Source organism: Ranitomeya variabilis, chromosome 1 (genome assembly GCF_051348905.1).
Source record: "Ranitomeya variabilis isolate aRanVar5 chromosome 1, aRanVar5.hap1, whole genome shotgun sequence".
In the NCBI taxonomy this organism is placed as follows: Eukaryota; Metazoa; Chordata; class Amphibia; order Anura; family Dendrobatidae; genus Ranitomeya; species Ranitomeya variabilis.
In genome coordinates this window covers 252,623,522-252,641,754 of record NC_135232.1, presented here as the reverse complement: position 1 = coordinate 252,641,754, position 18,233 = coordinate 252,623,522, and the positions used below count along the sequence as shown (strand labels likewise).

Sequence of the window (18,233 nt, the reverse complement as noted above, 5' to 3'; positions counted from 1 at the left end):
TGCCTGCCCGTGTACGTGTATCCTCCCACAAATACATAACAGCACGCCTCTGTTCGCACAGTCTCTGAAGCATGTGCAGTGTTGAGTTCCATCTTGTTGCAACAACGATGATTAAGCGATGCTGGGGAAAGTTCAAAGACCGCTGATAGTTCTGCATACGGCTGGAGTGTACGGGCGAACGGCGGATATGCGAGAAAAGTCTGCGCACTTTGAGGAGCAGGTCGGGTAACCCCGGATAACTTTTCAGGAAGCACTGCACCACCAGGTTTAATGTGTGAGCCAGGCAAGGAATGTGTTTCAGTTGGGAAAGGGCTATGGCAGCCATGAAATTCCTTCCGTTATCACTCACTACCTTGCCTGCCTCAAGATGTACAGTGCCCAGCCATGACTGAGTTTCTGTCTGCAAGAACTCGCAAAGAACTTCCGCGGTGTGTCTGTTGTCGCCCAAACACTTCATTGCCAATACAGCCTGTTGACGCTTGCCACTAGCTGTCCCATAATGGGACACCTGGTGTGCAACAGTGGCAGCTGTGGATGGACTGGTTGTGCGACTGCAGTCTGTGGATGAGCTCTCGCTTCTGCAGGAAGACGAGAAGGAGGAGGAGGGGGGGCGAACGCCTACAGCCAACTGTTTCCTAGACCGTGGGCTAGGCAGAACTGTCCCAATATTGCTGTCCCCTGTGGACCCTGCATCCACCACATTCACCCAGTGTGCTGTGATGGACACGTAACGTCCCTGGCCATGCCTACAGGTCCATGCATCTGTTGTCAGGTGCACCTTTGTAGTCACAGATTGCCTGAGTGCATGGACGATGCGCTCTTTAACATGGTGGTGGAGGGCTGGGATGGCTTTTCTGGAAAAGAAGTGTCAACTGGGTAGCTCGTAGCGTGGTACAGCATAGTCCATCAGGGCTTTGAAAGCTTTCACTTTCAACTAACCGGTAGGGCATCATCTCTAACGAGATTAGTCTAGCAATGTGGGCGTTCAAACCCTGTGTACGCGGATGCGAGGATGAATACTTCCTTTTTCTAACGAGAGTCTCATGTAGGGTGAGCTGGACTGGAGAGCTGGAGATCGTGGAACTAGCGGGGGTGCCGGTGGACATGGCAGACTGAGAGAGGGTTGGAGACGGTATTCTTGCCGGTGCCCTACATGCAGTGTTTCCTACTACGAACCTGGTGATTCCCTGACTGCTTTGGCCTAGCGACGAAACCTGCACAGATACTGCAGGTGGTGCGGGAAATGGTGGGCTTACAGTGCCGGAAGGGATGTAGCATTGCTGACTAGCTTCATTCGCCGAGGGTGCTACAACCTTAAGGGACATTTGGTAGTTAGTCCAGGCTTGCAAATGCATGGTGGTTAAATGTCTATGCATGCAACTTGTATTTAGACTTTTTAGATTATGACCTCTGCTTAAGCTAGTTGAACATTTTATACAGATTACTTTGCGCTGATCATTTGGATGTTGTTTAAAAAAAATGCCAGACTGCACTCTTTCTACTATGGGATACCTTTTCAGGCATTGCAGACTGAGCTTCTTTAACCGGATGGCCACGCTGTCCTACAACTGGTTTTGCCTTTGCCACGCGTTTTTGGCCAGATACGGGCACGGCAGATGGAACCTGTTGCTTTGTTGATGCCTGCTGCGTCTCCTCCTCCTCCGCTTCAGAACTACTGCCGCCTGCACCCTGTTCCCCCAATGGCTGCCAATCGGGGTCAACAACTGGGTCATCAATGACCTCCTCTTCTATCACGTTTGCAACTTCGTCTGTGTCACCGTGTAAGCAGGTGGGATAGCGTTCGTGACGGGGCACCATAGTCTCAGCTGGGTTTGATTCTGGCTCAGTACACTGCGAGGGCAATGTTCTGGTCTGAGTCAAAGGAACAGCATAGTAATCTGGCTGTGGCTGTGCATCTGTGCACTTCATGTCCGATGCAACTTCTACTGGGCATGGCCTGTTAACTGTTTCACTTTGTAACCCAGGAACGGTATGTGTAAAGAGCTCCATGGAGTAACACGTTGTGTCGCCAGACGCATCCTTCTCTGTTGTTCTTGCTGAAGAAGACAAGGAAGCGGCTTCTCTCTGACCATGAACATCCACTAAGGACGCGCTGCTTTTACATTTACCAGTTCCAGAAGAGGAGGCAAAAGAGCTAGAGGCTGAGTCAGCAAGGAAAGCCAAAACTTTTTCTTGCTGCTCCGGCTTTAAAAGCAGTTTTCCTACTCCCAGAAAAGGGAGCGTTCGAGGCCTTGTGTAGCCAGATGACGAACCTGGCTCAACAACTCGAGACTTAGGTGCTGTATTGCTTTTACCACAACCACCTGATGCTCCACCACCACTACCATCATTACCAGCTGACAATGACCGCCCACGGCCACGACCTCTTCCACCAGACTTCCTTATTGTTTGCAAAACGTAACCAAAGTAACGGTATTTGTTACTGTAAAACAACTTATAAGGTGAACTCAAACTTCTGTAGGATTTATATATACCTTTAGGTGGCTGAAACTGAAAGGAAAATCAGGCCCAATGTTACACACTCGGTTTTCTGGGCCCCAATAATTTGAGACAGATGGCACACACAGGACCGGCACTCAAGCAGAAATGCCAATCTTAATCTCCCGCTATTTTTTTTTTTCCAGGGAGAATTTAAAAAAAAAAAAAAAAAATTCCCAGTATGACACACTAGGTTTTCTGTGCCTCAATAATTTGAGACAGATGACACACACAGTACCGGCACACAAGCTGAAATGCCAATCTTAATCTCCCACTATTTTTTTTTTCCAGGGAGAATTTGAAAAAAAAATAAAGAAATCCCAGTATGACACTAGGTTTTCTGTGCCCCAATAATTTGAGACAGATGGCACACACAGTACCGGCACTCAAGCTGAAATGCCAATCTTAATCTCCCACTATTTTTTTTTTTCCAGGGAGAATTTGAAAAAAAAAAAAAAAAAAATTCCCAGTATGACACACTAGGTTTTCTGTGCCTCAATAATTTGAGACAGATGACACACACAGTACCGGCACACAAGCTGAAATGCCAATCTTAATCTCCCACTATTTTTTTTTTCCAGGGAGAATTTGAAAAAAAAATAAAGAAATCCCAGTATGACACTAGGTTTTCTGTGCCCCAATAATTTGAGACAGATGGCACACACAGTACCGGCACTCAAGCTGAAATGCCAATCTTAATCTCCCACTATTTTTTTTTTCCAGGGAGAATTTGAAAAAAAAAAAAAAAAAAATTCCCAGTATGACACACTAGGTTTTCTGTGCCTCAATAATTTGAGACAGATGACACACACAGTACCGGCACACAAGCTGAAATGCCAATCTTAATCTCCCACTATTTTTTTTTTCCAGGGAGAATTTGAAAAAAAAAAAAAAAATCCCAGTATGACACTAGGTTTTCTGTGCCCCAATAATTTGAGACAGATGGCACACACAGTACCGGCACTCAAGCTGAAATGCCAATCAAAATCTCCCACTATATGTTTTTTTTTTTTTTCAGGGAGAATTTAAAAAAAAAAAAAAGGGACTGTCCTACAATTACTATCTCCCTGCAGTAATCGCAGCAAGGTATGGCAGGCAGCAATAACAAGGAGTGGACAGCTGCACCAAAAAAAACAAAAGTGTGGACAAACAAACAAGATAGCTGTGCAGAAAGGAAGGAACAACAGGATTTGTGCTTTGAAAAAAGCAGTTGGTTTACACAGCGGCGTACACACAGCAATACAGCTATCAGGGAGCCTTCTAGGGCAGCCCAATGAGCTACAGCGCTGAGGAAAAAAAAAATGTAGCTTCCACTGTCCCTGCAAACAAAAGGTGGTGTTGGACAGTGGGAATCGCTACAGCACAAGCGGTTTGGGGTTTATTTACCCTGCCTAACGCTCTCCCTGCTTCTGAAGAAGCGGCGGCAACCTCAGATCAGCAGCAGTAAGATGGCGGTCGGCGGGAACGCCCCTTTATAGCCCCTGTGACGCCGCAGAAAGCAAGCCAATCACTGCAATGCCCTTCTCTAAGATGGTGGGGACTGAGATCTATGTCATCACGCTGCCCACACTCTGCGTCCACCTTCATTGGCTGAGAAATGGCGCTTTTAGCGTAATTGAAATGCGACTTTGGCGCAAAAGTCGCGTACCGCATGGCCGACCCCACACAGGGATCGGGTCGGGTTTCATGAGATGCCGACTTTGCCAAAAGTCGGCGACTTATGAAAATGACCGATCCGTTTCGCTCAACCCTAGTTATGAGTGTGAGACAGGTAACTAACACAGAACAGGAGAACTGAACTTTGTCTTCTTGCAAACACATTTTTTGCAGCTTTTCAGCTTTACTGAATTGTAACAATATTCCAGCATTGTCTGTCTGTGAGATGGAAGCTGAGGGAAACATGCAGATGTGTTAGTGTGTAAGTTATAATCACACACAGCTCCGCAGTGAGCACAGGAGAGCAGAAAGCAGCCATTACACATCACACTGGTAACCCTGATAGCCATTACATAGCACATTGGTAACTCATTTCATTTAAAATAAGCTCTGGAGGATGTACATTTCTGTATGTGATGAACAGGAGATATGACTGCATATACAGCTCTGGCAAAAATTAAGAGACCAGCACATCAAAGCGGGCAACCTAATCTCCAGACCTGAACCCCATTGAAAACCTCTGGAATGTAATCAAGAGGATGATGGATATTCACAAGCCAGCAAACAAAGAAGAACTGCTTAAATTTTTGCACCAGAAGCAGTGTGAAAGACTGGTGGAAAGCATGCCAAGACGCATGAAAGCTGTGATTAAAAATCATGGTTATTCCACAAAATATTGATTTCTGAACTCTTCCTGAGTTAAAACATTAGTATTGTTGTTTCAAAATTATTATGAACTTGTTTTCTTTACATTATTTGAGGTCTGAAAGCACTTTTTTTTTAATTTTGACCATTTCTCCTTTTCAGAAAAAAAAATACAAAATGCATTGCTTGGAAATTTGGAGACATGTTGTCACAAGTTTATAGACTAAAAGAGAAATTTACATTTCACTCAAAAATATACCTATACAGAGAAAGATCAGAGAAACTGAAAATTTTGCAGTGGTCTCTTAATTTTTGCCAGAGCTGTATAAGAGTGCAGCCTCTTTTATTTTCTGTCTCCAAAACAGTGTTGTGAGTTACTTTTAGCTATAAGCAAAAAAGTAAGAAAGTACCGTATATACTCGAGTATAAGCCAACCCGAGTATAAGCCGACCCCCCTAATTTAGCCACAAAAAACTATGAAAAATTAATGACATGAGTATAAGCCTAGGGTGGAAAATGCAGCAGCTACTGGTAAATGTCAAAAGTAAAAATAGATACCAATAAAAGTAAAATTAATTGAGACATCAGTAGGTTAAGTGTTTTTGAATATCCATATTGAATCAGGAGCCCTATATAATGCTCCATAAAGTTTATGATGGCCCCATAAGATGCTCAATATTAAAATATGCCCCATATATTCCTGCATAAAAGGTTAATAATGGCCCCATAAGATGCTCCATAGAGACATTTGCCCAATATAATGCTGCACAAATGATTATGGCCCCATAAGATGCTCCAAAAAGATATTTGCCCCATATAATGCTGCACAAACCTTGATTATGGCCCCATAAGATGCTCCATACAGATTCTTGCCCCATGTAATGCTCCACAAACGTTAATTATGGCCCCATAAGATGCTCCATAAAGATATTTGCGCCATATAGTGCTGCACAAACACTGATTATGGCCCCATAAGATGCTCCATAAAGATATTTGCGCCATATAGTGCTGCACAAATGTTGATTATGGCCCCAAAAGATGCTCCATACAGACACTTGCCCCATATAGTGCTGCACAAACGTTATGGCCCCATAAGATGCTCCATACAGACACTTGCCCCATTTGCTGTTGCAAATCACATACTCACCTGTCGTTGCTCAGGCCCCCGGCACTTTCATATTCACCTGACTTCGTTCCGGCGCCACTCCATCTTCAGCGTCTTCTGCACTGATGTTCAGGCAGAGGGCGCGCACTAACCACGTCACCACGCCCTCTGACCTGAGTGTCACTGCAGAAGACACTGAAGATGGGCAACGCCGGAACGAGGAGGAGGTGAATATCACGCAGCGCAACACTTCCCTCCCCGTTATACTCACCTGCTCCTGGCGCGGTGCAGTCCCTGCTTCCCCGGCGCCGCAGCTTCTTCCTGTATTGAGCGGTCACCGTTACCGCTCATTGCAGTAATGAATATGCGGCTCCACCCTTATGGGAGGTGGAGCCGCATATTCTTTACTGTAATGAGCGGTACCATGTGACCGCTCAGTACAGGAAGAAGCTGCCATGCCAGGAAGCCAGGGACCTGCAGGGACCGCGACAGGTGTAGGTGAGTATAATTAGACAGCCCCCGCTCCCCCTCCCCTTCCAACCCCTGGGTATGACTCGAGTATAAGCGGAGAAAGGGACTTTCAACCCCTAAAAATGGGCTGAAAATCTCGGCTTATACTCGAGCATATATGGTAGTTTTTACACAGAAATTGCTTTTGGAACTGGCTTGCATTATAAAAACACAATATCACAACTAAAAATCTTTTGCAGTTTATCATAGAAACCACCTCACTTTTGTTTTAAGGTAGAATTTTTCTTGATACCTTGGATATCTTAATAGTATTGTCTATGACTATAATGCCCACAAGTTGATAAAACATTTTAAAGTATTATCTAGGGACACAGTAGTTTAATCTACACTTGTCACAAATAGTAATGTCTATGAGGCCTTTGGGGCAATTTAGATTCCATCATGACATTATACCCGACTGTGGCCCTTATTTTGCATTTTAAATTTAGTTCTTCATAAATATTCAGTTTCAATCTTTAGAGAACAAGTTAAGACCATGAGACTCACATTTAATGTAATTAGCACAGGCAAGGTACAGTTATCAAATATTCTAAACTAGACATTTAAAGTCTGTCCTTGGATTTAAATATGGTTGAATTCATTATTTGAGTGCAACTGTATTTTCAGAAATGCATTGTAGATGGATGTGAAGTATTCCGTGTAGGTTTACATTTGTTCTTATAATATACAGTAAATCAATCCACAGATTAATTCCTTTTCATACTGTATTAGTTGATCTAGCTTTATCTGTCTTATTATTGTAATATAAAGATTTATTAAGGATTTTCCAACGATTTAAGGAATTTCTAGGCATTTAAAGAATATTCACAGAGTATGCAAACCGAATGGCAAAGTAGATGCTCATGTGTATTATCCTCTCAAGGTTACCTGAGTTTTAGAAAGGGCAGGCAAGCTTGTCGCTGTGTGAGAACTGTCACATTATGAGGGCTGTTTCCTGTGGTTGCTCAGTCATCAGATAATATGAAGTGTTAAAAGATTATTCTAACCTTTTGGGAACACTTAAAGAGAAACATTAGTTTCATAACCTTTTTTTTAAATGAAATTGCCCCATGTAAATTAAAATCAGCATATACTCACCTTCTGTGAGATAGCAGGTACGGAGGATGCAGTAACTGACTGTACACAGACCAAGGGTGGTGGGGATTTAATAAACAACAGAAACTCCATGCAGAGAGAAAAACGGAGGGACAATATTCCCTAATACAGTAAATGGCTAATGGGGTTAAATTAAAGAAACAAAGAAAAATAAAACAGACAATTCAGTTAATCATAACTTATCACTCAGACGCCAGTCACGGTTGAACTCCTGTCTGTGACTGGGGCTGCTTAGATTGCGTCGCAGAGGGAGTTTGTTATAGTCCTGGGGAAGATGGGGTAATATTTCCTGACTTTGTTGGTGTCCTATCATGGTCCTGACGATGGCGGCGACTCCTCGGGATCCTGACGCGGTTCTTGGGTCCAGTAGATGAGGTGATGAAGAGGGAAACGTCCTTATCCTCAGTGGGTAATGTCCCAAAACTACGGAGACATGCAGCACTGCCCAAACACAGTTTACAATGGGCAGCCCGATTTGCTATGTCGTATCGTTGCATTCTTAAGTCCCATTCACAGACCTTGTCTCTCATGGTCAGTGCTGTCAGTGGGGGTGGCTGTTGCAGTGGTCTCAGCGAGGACAGCGGTGTCAGTGGGGACAACGATGTCTGAGTAGTACTCCATCGGTAGTCTCCTGTCCAAGCCCTTTTCCGTCCCAGGCTCTGCTCTACGCTGCTCATTCGCCTCACAGCTGATTTTACCTCACAGGCGTCTTGCGCTCTCGATGTTCCTGCCCAAACTGTTTGAATCCTCACACGCGAATGTTCTCTCAGCTTGACCATGCCCCCTTTTCTCGAGTACAGGGAGCGGTCCACACTTTAATCTTTCCCCCTTGTAATTTAGGTGACAGCCCCAACGGTTCTGGATCTGTTACTGAGGAGACATGCCTTACTGGTTTCTTCCCCTTACATTTACAGTCCGGTGAAGTTCCAGTGATGTAGGTGCTGTGTCTGCTGAAGTAGCGCTCAAGTGACATTGTTTTGTCACATAAGCACAGCAACCTATCTGTGGCCACTGATGGCCTGCAGTGGTCACATTTCCCTTATCTAAAACAGTTATGGGCAAGGGAAGTGTTAGTGCTGCAGTCCATCAGATAAAAGACACACATAAGCTAGAAAAAAAATGTTCAATTTGTTTATTTTCATATTATCCACTTTATTTTTTTCCTTTTTAAAAGGGTTGTCCACTGCTTAGTTCCTAAATAAAACTGATATGCCTAATGTAAAATTAATGAAAAAAAAAGAGCAAAGCGCAATAGGTCTTATCTAGGTATATTAGGTGGATGAACAATGGTAGGGTGCACTTCTCACCTGATAGGGTTGTGACACAATAACGAATATTGCATAGTTGTCAACAGCTACATTATCCGCAGATGAGTAGTGTTGAGCATTCCGATACTGCAAATATCGGGTATCGGCCGATATTCGCTGTATCGGGATTCCGATACCGAGTTCCGATATTTTTGTGATATCGGAAATCGGAATCGGAAGTTCCCAGTGTATGGTTCCCAGGGTCTGGAGGAGAGGAGACTCTCCTTCAGGCCCTGGGATCCATATTCATGTAAAAGATAAAGAATAAAAATAAAAAATATGGATATACTCACCCCTCTGGCGGACCCTGGACCTTAGCGGTGTAACCGGCAGCCTCCGTTCCTAAGAATACAGTGAGTGTACAGGACCTGCGATGATGTCGCGGTCTTGTGATTGGTCGCGTGACCGCTCATGTGACCGTGACGTCATCGAAGGTCCTTCACTCACTGCATTCTTAGGAACGGAGGCTGCCGGTTACACCGCTAAGGTCCAGGGGCCGCCGAAGGGGTGAGTATATCCATATTTTTTATTTTTATTCTTTATTTTTTACATGAATATGGATCCCAGGGCCTGAAGGAGACTTTCCTCTCCTTCAGACCCTGGGAACCATCCAGGATACCTTCCGATATTTGTGTCCCATTGACTTGTATTGGTATCGGGTATCGGTATCGGCGATATCCGATATTTTTTGGATATCGGCCGATCCAATCCGATACCGATACTTTCAAATATCGGACGGTATCGCTCAACACTACAGATGAGTGTAAATTGTACCATAAAGCCAGGAATTGTGGTCTTCAAATTCCAAAAACAATCCGAACACCAGATAAATGAATAACGGTTTATTACCAATGCATTTCAAGTCAAAACTGACTCCTTCCTCAATACAACCACATGTGAAAAGTTAAGACTTCTATGTAAGTTGAATAGATTAAATATAGGGGGCTGTCTAGCCAGGAAAAAATATTAAAACATCTTAGAATGTTCTAAGAATACAAGAGCGGTCATACTCACCTTAGAGATTCTCTTCTGTTTTGTCTCTCTTCCTGGTTACCCAAATATCTCTATTTCTGCTATAGTGATTATGTCCCAACCAGTGGTGTAACGTGAAGCTCATGGGCCCCAAAACAAAACTTCCAATGATACCCCAAATTATCACAGGTCTTTGGTAATACTGGTCTATTCATATGGGACAAAAGTACATTTTGGGACCCTTAGGCTCCAGGGCTCGGATGCTATTTTAACCCCTGTTGGTATTATAGTTACTCCCCTGGTCCCAACATAGGAACGTGACTGCTGCAGACTTTGTCTGGCCTTAGAAGTCATGGCTGCAACTAGTAATGAGCGATTGTGCTTGCCACTACTTGTTACTCACCCGAGTATCATGGTACTCGGTGTGCTCGGCGAGCACTGAGCATTTCTGGGAAAATTCGGCAGGAGCTCGAGTCTATGCCCTGCAATTTTTGTGCTCTTTAGAGCGCCAATGAACATGCAGGGACTGTTTGCCATGCACTGTAATGCCCCAGCCATACTTGTTGTGGTATTACAGTGATTGGCTGGCCTCACAGCATCATCAGGTCTATAAGAGACCAGACGCCGCCCTGCTCGGTGTATTCAGCTCCAGACTCAGCTAGTGTAGGGAGAGCTACTGCTGAGAAAGGGTCAGATTTGTTCTTTTATTAGTTAGTGTGGGTCTACCATCACAGAATCCACAAATCCAGATAAACCAACAGTCCTTTTTAGGGCTAATTAGGGGGTATATTGATTGCAGTGCTAGGTAGGCAGGGGAGTCTATGTGCACATATCCACATCAGAGCAAGGCATGCAGGCACTGTATGTGAGTATATAGATCTGCATACATCAAGAGGGTCCATTACTGTCTGCTGTTGTCTATTTTATATATAACTAGCTGCAGGTATCTGTGGCTAGGATTAATTTTTTTGAATCCTGCTAATTTTATTACAAAGCAATCCAGAATCCCCTTTTCTCTACATTTATTTGCTTGGTCACACTGCAGACTACAGCCAGGTCATTTTCATATAACAGTGTGAAAATGTAACAATTTAAAATGGCTTTTTTTTGTCCCAGGCATCAGATGCGAGCGCGCAGAAAATTCTGGCCTTTTTTTTTTTTGTACTGTAGTATTTTTTGGAATGTCTTACAACATTTTTGGACACCATTTTGCTGACCAAAAATCTTTAGCTGGCCAAAAAATATTTAGCTACAGTTCTTATATTTATCACTGTTTTTGTAAACCACAAGCATCGCATATCAATGCGGTAATATTTTACAATTTTAGTACTCCAACATTTTTTTTTTAGTGTCATAGCCTACTTATTGACACAATTTTGGTGGGCCCCAAAAAATCCAGGCCACATATTTAATAGTGTTCTATCTCCGTCAGACGCCAGATCTATCTGTGGTCAACAAATTGTGGCATTTCTGGCCTATATTCCACTGTTTTTGCTGCCTGTTATCCTAGGTGTATACAGTATTTTGAGGGGAAAAAATAAAAAAACTCCAGGCCACATATTGAACAGTCTGCTATCTCTGTCAGATGCCTGGTCTATCTGTGCTCTACAAATAGTTGCTTTTTAGGCCTATTTTCCACTTTTTTGGCTGTCCGCTACCCTAGGTCTATACAGTATATTTGATTAAAAAAAAATAAAAAAACCTACAGGCCACATATTGAACAGTCTTTTAACTCCGTCAGATGCCTGCTCTATCTGTGCTCTACAAATAATTGCTTTTCAGGCCTACATTCCACTTTTTTAGCTGTCGGCTACCATAGGTTTATACAGTATTTTGGGATAATACAAATTAAAAAAACGCAAGGCCACGTATTGAATAGTGTGATATCTCCGTCAGACACCTGGTCTATAGGTGCTCTACAAATAGTTGCTTTTCAGGACTACATTCCACTTTTTTGCTGTTTGCTACCCTAGGTCTAAACATTCTTTTGGGGTAAAACATTTAAAAAACTCCAGGCCACGTATTGAACAGTCTGCTATCTCAGTCAGACACCTGGTCTATCTGTGCTCTACAAATGATTGCTTTTCAGGCCTACATTCCACTTTATTGGCTGTCTACTCCCCTAGGTTAATACAGTATTTTGAGGTAAAAAAAAATAAAAAATACTCCAGGCCACATATTGATGAGTGTGATATCTCTGCCAGATGCCTGGTCTATCTGTGCTCTACAAATAGTTGCTTTTCAGACCTACATTCCACTTTTTTTGCTGTCCGCTACCCTATGTCTATGTAGTATTTTGAGGTAAAGAAAAACAAAAAAACTCCACGCCTCATATTGAAGAGTGTGATATCTCCGTCAGACTCCTGGTTTATCTGTGCTCTACAAATAGTTGCTTTTCAGGCCGACATCGCTGTCAGACGCCTGATTTTTGTGGCCTACAAATTGTGGCAATTCAGGCCAACATTCCACTATATTTGCTGTATGTTACCCTAGTTCTGTACACTATTTTGGGGTTTAAGATAAAAAACTCCAGGCCACATAGTGAATAGTGTGGTATCATCGTCAGAAACCTGGTCTATATGTGCTCTACAAATAGTTGCTTTTCAGGACTACATTCCACTTTTTTGCTGTCTGCTACCCTAGGACTATACACTCTTTTGGGGTAAATTTTTTAAAAAAATTCCAGGCCACATATTGAACAGTCTGTTATCTCTGTCAAATGCCTGGTCTATCTGTGCTCTACAAATAGTTGCTTTTCATGCCTACATTCCACTTTTTTGCTGTCTGCTACCCTAGGCCTATACACTATTTTGGGGTAAAAAAAAAAACACAGGCCACGTATTGAACAGTCGGAAATCGCTTTCAGATGCCTGATCTATTTGTGGCCTGCAAATTGTGGCAATTCAAGCCTACATTCAATTGTATTTGCTGTTTGTTACCCTGGGTTTATACACTATTTTGGGGTAAAAAATAAAAAAATACCGGCCACATATTGAACAGCCTGGTATCTCTGTGACACTCCTCATCTCTCTGAGGCCTACAAACTGTGTCATTAGATCAGAGTCGAGGCTTGCATTCACCATTTTACTAAAATGGGCAAGGCACGTGGCGAGGGACAGGGAAGTGGACTTTATGGTGATGGTGCATGCAGAGGTCGAGGCTGTGGGCAAGCTGAAAGTGGGCCACAGCAAACACCCACATCTTCTAGCAACAGATTGCTGTCAGAATTCATAGGGCACAGCAGAACAGCACTCTAGTAACTGACCCAACCTGGCAGGAGGACACGCAGAACAAGGACAGCAGCACACAGGGGGATGAAGGTGTAGCACCCCAAGAGGCAGGAAGACACAATGTGGTGTCCGCAGACAGAAGGCAGGCAACCATTTCACACAACACCAACATGATGGAAGTTGCCCGATCAACTGTAAGGTCTTCCCGAGTCTGGTTGTTTTTGAAAGACTCTGCCGATAACTGTTATGATCCCAGTGGCTGGGGATCACAGGAAATACTAGCTAAGTGACTAAACATAGACACGAGCTCTAGGGAGGTGGTAACTGGACTGACCGCAAAACCTGATCCTATCCAAACACACTAAAGGTAGCCGGTGAACGTGCCTAAAATCCTGGACGTCTCGACGCAGCCTGAGAAACTGACTACCCCTAAAGAGAAAGCAAGACCTCACTTGCCTCAAGAGAAATACCCCCAAAGATATAGGAAGCCCCCAACAAATAATAACGGTGAGGTAAGGAGAAAAGACACACGTAGGAATGAAAACAGATTCAGCAAATGAGGCCCGCTAATACTAGATAGCAGAAGACAGATAGCGAATTGTGTGGTCAGTAAAAAACCCTACCAAAATATCCACGCTTTGAATTCAAGAACCCCCACACCAACTAACGGTGTGGGGGGAGAAACTCAGCCCCCCAGAGCTACCAGCAAGCTGGGAAATCACATATTAGCAAGCTGGACAAGAAAAATATAGAACACAGATGATCAAAAAATGAACAAAACGGAAACTTAGCTTCTCTTGAAGAGACTGGGAGCAAGGTAGTCAGAAGGAATCAGAATAGCACTGAATACATTGACAGCAGGCATAGACTGAGAGTCCAAGTGAGCTTAAATAGAAAACCAGCCCACAGATAACGAGACAGCTGATGCCAGTCACAAACCTGCAGAAAGACAGCACTCACACAGTACCACTTGTGACCACAAGAGGGAGCCCAGAAATAGAGTTCACAACAGATAACCTCAAACAGGCTATTTGCAACACCTGCCATGCCCGCATCAGAAGGGGTAGCAAAACTACCAGCCTGACCACTACCAGCATGATCTGGCACATGACAGCAAAGCACTCGACTTTGTGGGCCGAACCACAGGCAACAGGAACAGTGTCTGCGGGTAACACCATTGCTTCTTCCACGTTTGTGTGTGAAAGCCAATTCTCTGTACACAGTGCATGTGAAGATGCCTCCTGTCCTGCGCCTGCCATTACCCAGACTCAACTAGCACCATCATTGAGCAAGTCCACATCCATGTCCCAGCGCCGCCTTCAGTTGTCCATACCACAGTCATTGGAACGCAAGCGGAGGTATGCCTCCAACGCACCACAGGCCACAGTACTAAATTCAAAAATTTCTCATCTGCTTGCATTCAAAATGTTGCCTTTTAGGCTCGTGGAGATGAAATCTTTCCACAACCTGATGGCGGCAGCCGTCCCAAGGTATTCGATCCTCAACTGCCACTATTTCTCCCAGTGTGCTGTCCCGGCATTACACAAGCACGTGTCCCCCAGCATTAGCCATGTCCTCAACAAAGCTGTTACTGGGAATGGCCACCTAACCAAGGACACGTGGACAAGTGCTTGTGGGCAGGGATGGTACATCTTGCTGACGGCACACTGGGTTGACATAGTGGAAGCCAGGACCCAGTCAGACCTTGGGATGTTGCACGTCCTCCCAACCCCAAGGATTGCGGGCCCTATGTCAATCTGGGTTGCCCTCACAGTCTATAGCTCCTGCACCTCCTCTTCTGCCTCATCTTCAGCCTCCATCTCCAAAAGTAGCACATCAGTCACAAGCTGGAAGCATGGCAGCACTGCCTCAGGCAAGCAAAAACAGGCTGTGCTGAAGCTAATCTGCTTAGGTGACAAACCACACAATTCTGAAGAGTTGTGGACAGCTCTGAAAGAGCAGTGAGATCTGTGGCTGATACCGCTGAACCTACAGCCAGCCATGGTCATGTGTGACAATGGCCAGAACCTGGTGGCAGCTCTGAGGCGAGGCGAGCTCACACATGGGCCATGCCTGGCCCATGTGCTTAATCTCGTGGTTCAGCACTTTCTCAAAAGCTACACGGAGCTGCCAGATCTGCTTATGAAAGTAGACTGAATGTGTGCCCATTTTAGAAAGTCAGCTACAGCTTCAGCCACCCTTGCTGTGATTCAGCAGCTTTTGCAGCTTCCGGATCACCGACTGGTGTGTGATGTCCCCATGCATTGGAACTCTACACTGCATATGTTGGAAAGAATTTGTGAGCAGAAGAGGGCAGTTGTTGACTACCAGCATCAACAAGGCCATGGTTATTCAGTTCAGATTCCACACATAAGACCTCAGGAGTGGACATGAAAATCAGGCATATGTACCATCCTGCAAAACTTTGAGGAGTCCACCAAGATGGTGAGCGGCGATGACACCATAATTAACGTCACCATCCGACTTCTCTGCATTCTGAAAAGCTCTCTGCTCACAATGAAAGAGGAGGTATTGCACGTGAAGCACGAGGACATGGAGCAAGGAACCATGCAGGGTGATTACACACAGTCCAGCCTCATGTCATCCCAACATTGATTGGCTGACAACGAGGAAGAGGAGAAGGAAGAATAGGAGCTACTGTCATGTGGTAAAGAGGGTACTACAAGCACAACTGTCATACCATCTGTTCAGTGTGGATGGCCTGAGGACAAGAAGGAGGAGGAGGAGGAGGACACCTTGGTCACTCGTCCTGTTGCTGAGGACACGGAAGGCTTTCGTGTTACCAGTCTGGCATGCATGGCTGACTTTATGTTGCGCTGCCTTTCCCATGACCCTAGTGTTGTAAAAATTTTGGGTGACAGTCATTACTGGGTAGTGACGCTTTTAGACTCACGCTACAAGGAGAACCTTTCAATCTCATGTTCCAGAGACAGACAGGTCTACTAAAGGTGCAGTACCAGAGGGCCATTGCTGCAGAATTATTTTTAAAAATTCCCATCGGAAGACGCTGTCAGCAGACGTCACAGTGCGCTGGACAACCAAGGAGTACAGGCGAGAGAGACACAACTACAATCCAGCAGTGGCAGGGCAACACTGGCAAAGTTCTGGGACAGTTTTCTCAGACCCTCCCATCGCCCTGGCCCAGAGGCGTTGGGGTAATGTTACAAGGAATGGAATGTTTGGAAAGATGGTGAGGGAGTACCTTGCTGACCGTACCAATGTCCTCCATGATTCCTCTGTGCCTTTTAATTATTGGATATCCAAGCTGGATATGTGGCATGAACTAGCTCTCTATGCTTTGGAGGTCCTGGCCTGCCCTGGTACTAGTGTTTTGACAGAGCAGGTTTTTAGTGCCGCTGCAGGAATTATAACAGATAAGCGCATTCGCCTGTAAAATGAAAATGCAGACAGGCTGACTCTTATAAAAATGAACCAGGGCTGGATTGGGCAAGACTTTTCTACACCACCAAATCACATAACCTCCAATGCAGTGTCTTTTTGGGAGGCGTATTCCCATTTACCTCTTCACACCCACACATGGGTATATACTTCCTGATTTTGGCTATTTGGTGTCCTCCTCCTCCGTCTCCTCATCCTCATCATCCACCACCATTAGAACGCAAGGGTGAACGTGTTCTGTGATGCTACAGCCAGTCTATTTTTTTTGCAAGGGTGTCTATGAGGCCCGTGTAATTTTTTTAAAAATGTAACCCCCATGGGGAAATGTTTGTCAGCTCATCCACTTAGTGTATGGGCATTCCAAGTAGGGTTGAGCGAAACGGATCGGACAAATTCAAAAATTGCCGACTTTCTGCAAAGTCGGGTTTCATGAAACCCGACCCGATCCTAGTGTGGGATCGGCCATGAGGTCGCCGATCTGCGTGCAAAAGTTGCTTTTCATATGACGCTTTCAGAGCCATTTTTCAGCCAATGAAGGAGGACGCAGAGTGTGGGCAGCATGATGACATAGGTCTCGGTCCCCATCATCTTAGAGAAGGGCATGACAGTGATTGGCTTGCTTTCTGCGGCATCACAGGGGCTATAAATAGGCGTGCATGCCGACCGCCATCTTACTTCTGCCGATCTAAGCATAGGGAGAGGTTGCTGCAGCTTCATCAGAAGAAGGGATATAGTTAGGAAGGGAAGAATAACCCCCAAACTGCTTGTGCTGTAGCGATTTCCACTGTCCAACACCACCTTTTTTTTGCAGGGACAGTGGAGGCTATATTTTTGTGCATCAGCTCTGTAGCTTATTAGGCTGCCTTATCAGGCTCCCTGATAGCTGCATTGCTGTTTGCACGCTGCTGTGCAACCAACTGTTTTTTAAAAGCAAATATCCTGTTGCTCCTTTCTGCACAGATATCTTGTTTATTTGTCCACACTTTTGTGTGCAGCAGTCCTTTTTATTGCTGCCATACTTGTCCTGAGATCATTGTAGGGAGATTGAAATTGTACTACAGTCCTTGTATTTTTTCATATATCTTCCAGCCACTTTCTGCCACTTAAATTGTGTAGTTTTATACACTTGGCCTGAGTTTTGGTTCAACCTCCAAAAAAAAAGTGAGATTCAAATTCTCACAAAGTGGATATACTTCAATCCTGTTAGTTTGTCGTATATCAGCCAGCCACTTTCTGCCACTTAAATTGTGTTGTTTTATGCACAAGGCCTGAGTTTTGGTTCAGTCTCCCCCCCAAAAAAGGAAGATTTAAATTCTCAACAAGTTTATATACACCTTCTACCTTGTTTTACAGTACCATATAACGCTTGTTATTTTGGTTAGATTTTCCAAAAAATGAGTAAGTCTGGCGCAAGCACCCGTGCGAGTGCCGTTTGCCTGGACAGGTGGGTGGGCCCACTCTTGGGTGACAGCACTGGCACAGGGTCCCTCATAGTACAATGAAGTGTCTCTGATGGTGGTGGTGCACAACCAACGTCAGACACACCGTCGTAATATGAGGGGCCCTGTGCCAGTGCCGCCGCCCACGAGAGAGTGTTCCTCCCAGCTCGAACAGTGCTCTACCACTTGCAATACTTACCTCTCCCTGCTCCACCACTGTGTAGTCTGTGCTGTTAAATCCTTTAATGGCACTGCCAATACAAATTTGTTGAAATGATAGATGATAGTTAAAATATACAGGGGCCCTGGCCTCCATTTAGACCAGTTAATACTT

At 44.6% G+C, this 18,233-nt stretch overlaps 1 protein-coding gene and 1 long non-coding RNA gene across 3 annotated transcripts in view; both read left to right on the top strand.

Moving 5' to 3' along the window:
• The window catches only part of LOC143793901 (uncharacterized), a 28,334-nt gene extending 23,066 nt beyond the window's left edge, over positions 1-5,268 (top strand). The window contains exon 3 of the long non-coding RNA XR_013220324.1: positions 4,254-5,268. This is a non-coding gene — a long non-coding RNA (uncharacterized LOC143793901). The remainder of the gene's footprint in view (positions 1-4,253) is intronic.
• The window catches only part of GALNT9 (polypeptide N-acetylgalactosaminyltransferase 9), a 657,891-nt gene that overhangs the window by 119,359 nt on the left and 520,299 nt on the right, over positions 1-18,233 (top strand). The window lies entirely within an intron of this gene.